This window comes from Scylla paramamosain, chromosome 33 (assembly GCF_035594125.1).
Source record: "Scylla paramamosain isolate STU-SP2022 chromosome 33, ASM3559412v1, whole genome shotgun sequence".
NCBI classification, from domain to species: domain Eukaryota; kingdom Metazoa; phylum Arthropoda; class Malacostraca; order Decapoda; family Portunidae; genus Scylla; species Scylla paramamosain.
The window spans coordinates 9,679,868-9,687,367 of record NC_087183.1 but is presented as its reverse complement, the minus strand read 5'-3'; the positions used below and the strand labels follow the sequence as shown (position 1 = coordinate 9,687,367).

Sequence of the window (7,500 nt, the reverse complement as noted above, 5' to 3'; positions counted from 1 at the left end):
AAGGAGGAGGAGGAGGAGGAGGGAAAGAGAGAGCGAGCAAAGTGAGTCAGGTGTTCGAAGCTTCGTGTGAGTCAACTTCAAGTCTCGGTGCCTCATTGAAGGTTTTCTCACTTTTTCCCAAGATTACAACAACTTTCAGTGCTCAAGGGGAGGAGGAAGAGAAGGGGGAGGAGGAGGAGGAGGAGGGAAGCCATGGAAGCATCTTTTATTTTTAACTGTTCACTTTAAGAATACTATCATATTTTTTTTTATTATTAATTTTTGTATTTCCTGAATATATTGGTACATTTAGCGACAAATAAGCTCATAGATAAATGTACATATTTGTTTTCTTTCCTAGTCTTTCTTTTGCCTCATGTATAATATTACACTTATTATACTTTCCTTCTTCCTTTTCTCCTTCTTCCTCTTTCTACTTCTTTGAAAACTTTTGCTCTCGTCCTTCACTATCTTTCCCTTATTCATGTAAACTGTTTTCCAGACATTTCATTTTTTCCCACTGTACACCTGTTACTGTTATTGTTACTCATATCCAAGCTTTTTACTTTTGTCTTTTTATTCTCTGTTTTTAGGCATTTCCTGTGGTTTAATATTTTACACATTTCCTTGAACGTGTCTGCGCAACATATACATTAAGTCCCTCGGCTCTTGCTCGTATTTTTCTGCTTCTTTCACTCCTTATCTCGTCATGTTTTCCTGCAATCCGTTACGCGCGTGTCGCCGTTCACGCTTGTTTTGTGGTGGTTCATTAAGGTCGCTGCATTGTCACCTCGCCCCAGACGCCATTGTTGTGTTGCTGAGGCGGATGTCGTTATGACGGGTACATTAACTTGTAACATTATTCATAACATTCATTAACGTGCTCATCTGAAACTCCATTAAGACATCACTGTAGTGGCGGCACAAGAATAAAGGAATGTTTTATGGAAATATATCGGAAACATTTTTTTCTGTTGGTTCTTATTTTATTCATTACATTTGTTAATTTATTTATATTTTTTTATTATCAAATTTAAATATTATAGATTTTTGTATCCCTAGCCTGCCTCATTCATGCGTAAATAATAAATATTAATAATAAATCTAAATAATAATACATAATAATACTATGAATAATAATACATAAATATAAAAATATAATGGAAGTAAGGAATACTACACTGTATCTGATCTTAAGTTTGTATTTGCATAGTCGTTACTGTATTGTCATCAGTGAAATGTTAGTCTGCATTTTCTTATACAGTGCATTCATTTCCTCACTCACTAAATATAATCAGGATGGAAGCCTATAATTTTCACTCAATTTACAAAAACAGTAAGATTTAACTCATCAGAAACAAGAGTCAGTATCTTTATTATTAGACGTATCCACAGTATAGCTACGTATTGCTGCCTATTCTCGTATAAACCACACCACACAGTAAAGCAGTCAGGATTGGTGGCATTTTTAACTAACCCCTCACACAGTCTCCCCTCCCACAGATTGACGTCAGCAGCGGCAGGTCTCGCGCAATACCAGTACACTTACCAGCCAGTTTTCTTTCCCCACTGCCTTCTTTTCTGGGAACGGATATCCTCTGCTCGGCACAAATGGAGTTGCCTCGCTCACACCTCAGGACCGGAAGGTGTAAATAATGCAATAAAAACTACAACCTTTGAGTGAAGAATACCCTTGTCATAAGTCACCGCCGCTGCTGCTTGAACTGACGGCCTGAGAGGAGGCGCGGGAGGGAATGAGAGGCAGGGAAGGAATGGACTGAGGGATAGACTGGTGGAGGGAAGGAGGGAGAGGTAAAGCAGCAGACTGAGGGGTACACAGGTGGAGGGAAGGGAAAAGGGAGAAAGGGGAATGGTGAAGGATAAGACTGGTGGAGGAAAGGAGGGTGAGATAAAGAAATAGACTGACAGATAGACTGGATTGAAGGAAGAAAGCGGGAATAAAGGGAGAAAGTGACAATAGACTGATAAATAAATGCACGGATAGAAGAAGAGAATTAAGGAAGTAGTGAAGGAAAGGAAGGAGTAGAATAAAGGAGACTGACTAAGGTAAAGAAACTGGAATAAAGGAAAGGGATGAAGGAAAGACTGATAGAGAGATGCAGAGATAGAATGAAGGAATGAAAAACGAAGGAAAAGAATGATAAGGTAAGATAGATTGATTGAGGGAGCAAAATGAACGATAGAAGAAGGGAATTAAGGTTAGACTGATAGAGTGAGAGACGCATGGAGACATAAAGAATAGAAGTGAAGGAGAAAAAGCAGAAAACTTGCAGGAAAGAGAAAGAAAGAACGAAAAACAGCAGGTGATAGAAAGGATGCATTATATTTAGAGAAAGGGAGGGAAGGAGCCGCAGAGAGTGAGGAACATAATGACGGAGAGAAGGATAGATAAAGGAAGACAGGAAGGGAGGGGAGGAGGAAGCAAGAAGAGGCAGAGATTGAGCAACACAGAAGACTTACAAGCACAACGAAGGAAGAAACCAAAGTTGTTTTTATGTCTTAGAATTATTCATTGTTTGTGCATTTCATTTCCTTTGCATTTGCTCAAGTATTTTCACCTTAATTTCTGTGCTTTTTTTTTCGCTATCTCCTTTCTGATAGTATCCAGCTTCCTTTAGACAACAAGATTAATGCAGGTTCATTTTTTTATTCATTTATTTGTTGTCGTCGTCGTCATTGTTGTTGTCGTTATTGTTGGTCCGAATTGTTATATTAATTTATTTACTTTTTTTTTCAATTTTTATTTTGTAGTGCTCTTCCCGTCATCCCACTGGTAGTCTCCCTCGCCCTTTCATTAATCAGTAATCCCTATACCTCACATGACCTTGAGTGTTGCCTAACCACGTGCGTAATCCTCGGCTCAGTCAACCTTATCTCCTCTACTTGTGTCGATATTCCACCTCCATATGGCGCAATAACCTCCTCTTATCCGGGAACATGAGGGACCCGCAATGCTTTCCTACTGAGCGCCCTTTGAGATGTCACGTGGCTATGGGCTGCAGGGATCACGACACTGGCGCCTTCATTGGAGTCTGGCCAAGATTCGGAAACGCTTCTTTCTCTCACTGCGACTAATTTCAAAGGTCGAGGAGATGATGCGGGTTTTCAAGACAGTTTCTCCTTTTGGTAATATGTAAATTTTGTTAACCTGTCACTAGAACCGTATAAAAGATCCCTAAATAACCCTGCAGCTTCAATAAGAGCCTTTGAAAGCAGGGGAGGTGCGACGCAGTGTTTCAGAGGACGTGCCTCTTTCTGATGACTGAAATGATCTGACTACTAATGGCGGCGTGAGGCGTGGCTCGTATTCTGCAACGTTCTTGGCTCTCTTAAGGACTATTAAATACAGATAATATATTCTAATGACTCTTCTTCCCACTGATGTTGCAGTCCATGTTAACTATCACTAGTCATGAAACCACCCTTGAGACCACCGACAACCACCACCACAGCCTGTCAGAAGCAGTCAAGATAAGACGCCAGAACGATTGAGAATGCTGCTCTTTATTGTTTCGCTTGATTAAACTTGTATTTACATCGATAATTCATCGGTGCAATGATGGATAAGTAATTTGATGCTTTATGCGTGCAGAAGGTCAGCTGAGGGGGGAATGAATGAATAAATAAATAAATAAGAATAAAAATAAAATAAAAATAAATAAATTGACAGATAAATAAGTAAAATAAATCAATAAAATAAGTGGGGGAGGGAAACCTCTTACAGCTCCCGAAAAGAAGCAGAGGAAGAAATTTATCAGAAAAAGGAATCGAAAATGTGGGCCAAATTACGTAGCTCAGGAGGAGTCCCGATGCTTGTGTCTCGAAGCAGTACAAGTCGGAGGATTGGAAGGACAGAAGGTAGAATTCCAAACCTTAATTACCTTGTTGCTTCGTTTGGTTCATTTGGTTCACCTTTTTGCAACAACATTATAGACTTTTTTTTTTTTCCTGGGTAGCCTTCGTAACACATAAAAGAAATTAGATTCATATTGAAGAGTAACATTAGATCTGAGTGGAAGTGAGAAATCAGATGTTTGAAAGCCTTGTGTTCATTCTTTAGACCTGTATTCAGAAACTATCGGCTCTTTCACCACGACTATATCCAAAGGCCACAGAGATGACCAATCGGGTTCTGAATACCATTTTTTCCTGTCCATAATGTAGAAAACTTGCTAATCTGTCACTGGAACCATAAAAAAAAAAAACACCCTTAAAAACCCGTGTCACTTCAACTAGACCAGAGCCTTTTGAAAGTAATTGAAGTGCTGCCAGAAATGTTTCAGAATAAGGTCTTTATCTGTTCCTTTTATGTGTGTTCATGTTTCTCTGCTTTTTTCACGCTCTTTAGACTCCTTCGGGTTATTTCCTCGCTAATGCAGGATCTTATTCAAGCATTTATGACAAGTTTTGGTGTGTCGCCTGCCGTGTGCTGTGCCGGTCACCATCTAAACAAGTCACCGCTGTAGCTCCGTCACGTTTTCTGTGTTCAGTGCTCGAGGTAGAAAACTACGTGATTAGGTGTTTTTATTTAATTTATGACTATTTTCATGGCAGTTGTGGCCTTATGATCTCTGTGCTACGCTTTTTGACCTTTTTTTTTCGTTCAGGAGTGACTCTCTAATGTTAAGACCTTGTTTTCCGGTAAGCTACAGTATTAAATTCCCATCAATCAGTTTTTCTTTCTTTTTCTTATATTTTCCTCTTTCTTTTTTAATTCTGTCTTAACCTAAAGTATTGAATTCCCATCACTCGACTGTCCCCTTTTCCATACTGAACATCCTCGGTCTGTCCTTTGCTTGTCGTCCAAACTGCAAATTTCACATCTCATCTCTTGCTTTCTCTGCAGAACTCAATGAAGAAGAGGAGATGAGAAGAAGAGATTATATCTCTTCCTCCTCCTCCAAAGACAACGTAGAAAAGACAACAATAGAAAATGGACTTCACGATCAAAACCAGCATCTCCCGCCTGGTCTCCGTTTTCTGTTTGATGAGGAACTCTTTTATTCCAGCTAAGTTTGCGAAAGAGAGAGAGAGAGAGAGAGAGAGAGAGAGAGAGAGAGAGAGAGAGAGAGAGAGAGAGAGAGAGAGAGCTGTTTGATAAAGAAGAGGTCCCCCTACTCCTCCAAGATATAGAAAACGGACTTCACGATCTAAACCAGCATCTGCCGCCTGGTCTCCGTTTTCTGTTTGATGGTGAACTCTCGTATGCCAACTAAGTTTGCGAGGGGAGAGAGAGAGAGAGAGAGAGAGAGAGAGAGAGAGAGAGAGAGAGAGAGAGAGAGAGAGAGAGAGGTTGTCAGGTAACACACACACACACACACACACACACACACACACACACACACACACACACACACACACACACACACACACATACACACATTAAAAAAAAAAAGCGAAAGTTGTACCATTACTTAAATCAGGCAATAGATCCGATATTAAAAATCACAGGCCCATCTCAATACTTCCGGCATTCAGCAAGGTTTTTAAAAAGTTATTACTTCCCGTCTTGTTACATGTTTTGAAAATAATAATCTACTCCGGACTATCAGCATGAGTTCAGGACAGGTCGTTCAACAGAAATAGCTGTTGTACAGTTCACATCTAATGTATATCAATATCTAGAAAAGAAACATTATTCAATAGGAGTATTCTTTGACCTATCTAAAGCATTCGATATAGTGAGTCACAAAATTCTGTTGAATGAGCTTAGTCCCTGTGGTGTTAGAGGTATTCCCTTAAAAAAAACTCCTTGAAAGTTGTTTAGCCGATAGGTCACACGCTGTATACTGCAGTCTGGGCCTCTACCTGGCAGTCCTTCATTAAAAAAATATCAGTAGCTCAAATTAAAATGTTTAGGTGCATATTTTATATGAAGAGATTTGAGTCAACACGAAATATACTTGATACACAAAATTTTCTTAGCTTTACAAATATTCATAAATATTTTTTACTGTTAAGCATTTACAAGTACATTACATAGCATTGTGGAGCTCAGTTTTTCAGACTGGTGCGCACATCATGCAACACTCGAGGTAATAATATCAATGTCGTATGTTCACACTTCAGAACGTCTCTCCTTAACCACAGTATACTATAATCCGGTTCCCAAATGTGGAAATCATTGCCTTTACAAATCAAGATTCTTCTCAGTAGTGTTAATTCATCCATTTTTAAAAAAGTCTGTGAAAACATATTTATGTAATTGCTAAAATAATTAATATTATATACGTAGTACTGTTAAAACTTAAAAACTAATATTACCAGCTATATATATATATATATATATATATATATATATATATATATATATATATATATATATATATATATATATATATATATATATATATATATTTTTTTTTTTTTTTTTTTTTTTTTTTTTTTCATGCAGGGTTTTTACATTACTTTGAACAAGAGGATTGTTATTGTGTATATATTTTCCAGTGTGGTTCTGTAGTGTGTAGTATCAACTCTATTTCACGAGTGTAATGTTTATTATTACTATTACAGCTATTGTTGCTGGTATTATTATCATTACTATTATTATTATTATTATTATTATTATTATTATTATTATTATTATTATTATTATTATTATTATTATTATTATTATTAATTGTTGCACATTAGTTAAGTAAATATTGTCAATCTGTGTGCCAGAATAAACACTAAAGCAAATAATATGTCAACATGTCTGTAGGAAAGCTTCGGCTTGAGAGGCTGTGCCATTGTCATTTGTGTAAGTTTATATTCAGCAATGTACTTGTAATTTAAGGACAATAAACCTTTACTTACTGACTTGCTTACTCACTTACACACACACACACACACACACACACACACACGGAGACCTTGGCTAATTATTTCACACATTCCCCCATCCGCCCACTGTGTGATGTGTGTGTGTGTCACCTGACAACACCTTTCACTTCTCTTCTGTCCTATCCTGTCTCTCCCACTATATTAGCTAGAGTGTAATAGTTACCTAAACAGCCTAGTAAGAGAGAGAGGTGGTGAGTGCACAGGTTATATTGTTTCATGATACATTCATAAAGGGACTGCCACGTGCTGACCTGAAGGCTTTTTGCAGACCATATAAAGCCAATGAGAAAGCAGCAAAGAAAGAAAGAAAAGAAAAGAAAACTGGATGATGGGAAATTTAATACTTTAGGTTACAGCATATTAAAAAGGAGGGAAATATAGAAAAAAAAGTAAAAAAACTGAATGATGGGAATTTAATATTGTAGCTTACCGCAAAGCAAGAGACATGAGACAGTCACTCCTGAACGAAAAAAAAAAAAAAATCAAATAGCGTAGCACAGAGATCATAAAGCCACAAGAGCCATGAGAACAGTCATAAAATAAACAAAAACAACACCTAAGATTAGAGTTTTTCCAAAAATGCACGCGTAGTAACAATGATTACCTCACTTGTGACCTTGAAGCCTCCATTCCTTTACTCACCGCGTCTATACATCATTCCGTCATCCATCTGAG

The 7,500-nt window shown here is 37.7% G+C and overlaps 1 long non-coding RNA gene across 1 annotated transcript in view; it reads left to right on the top strand.

Annotated features, from left to right (window-relative positions):
- The window catches only part of LOC135089647 (uncharacterized), a 64,521-nt gene extending 58,259 nt beyond the window's left edge, over positions 1 to 6,262 (top strand). The window contains exon 3 of the long non-coding RNA XR_010261568.1: positions 4,847 to 6,262. This is a non-coding gene — a long non-coding RNA (uncharacterized LOC135089647). The remainder of the gene's footprint in view (positions 1 to 4,846) is intronic.
- Positions 6,263 to 7,500: the final 1,238 nt, after the last annotated feature.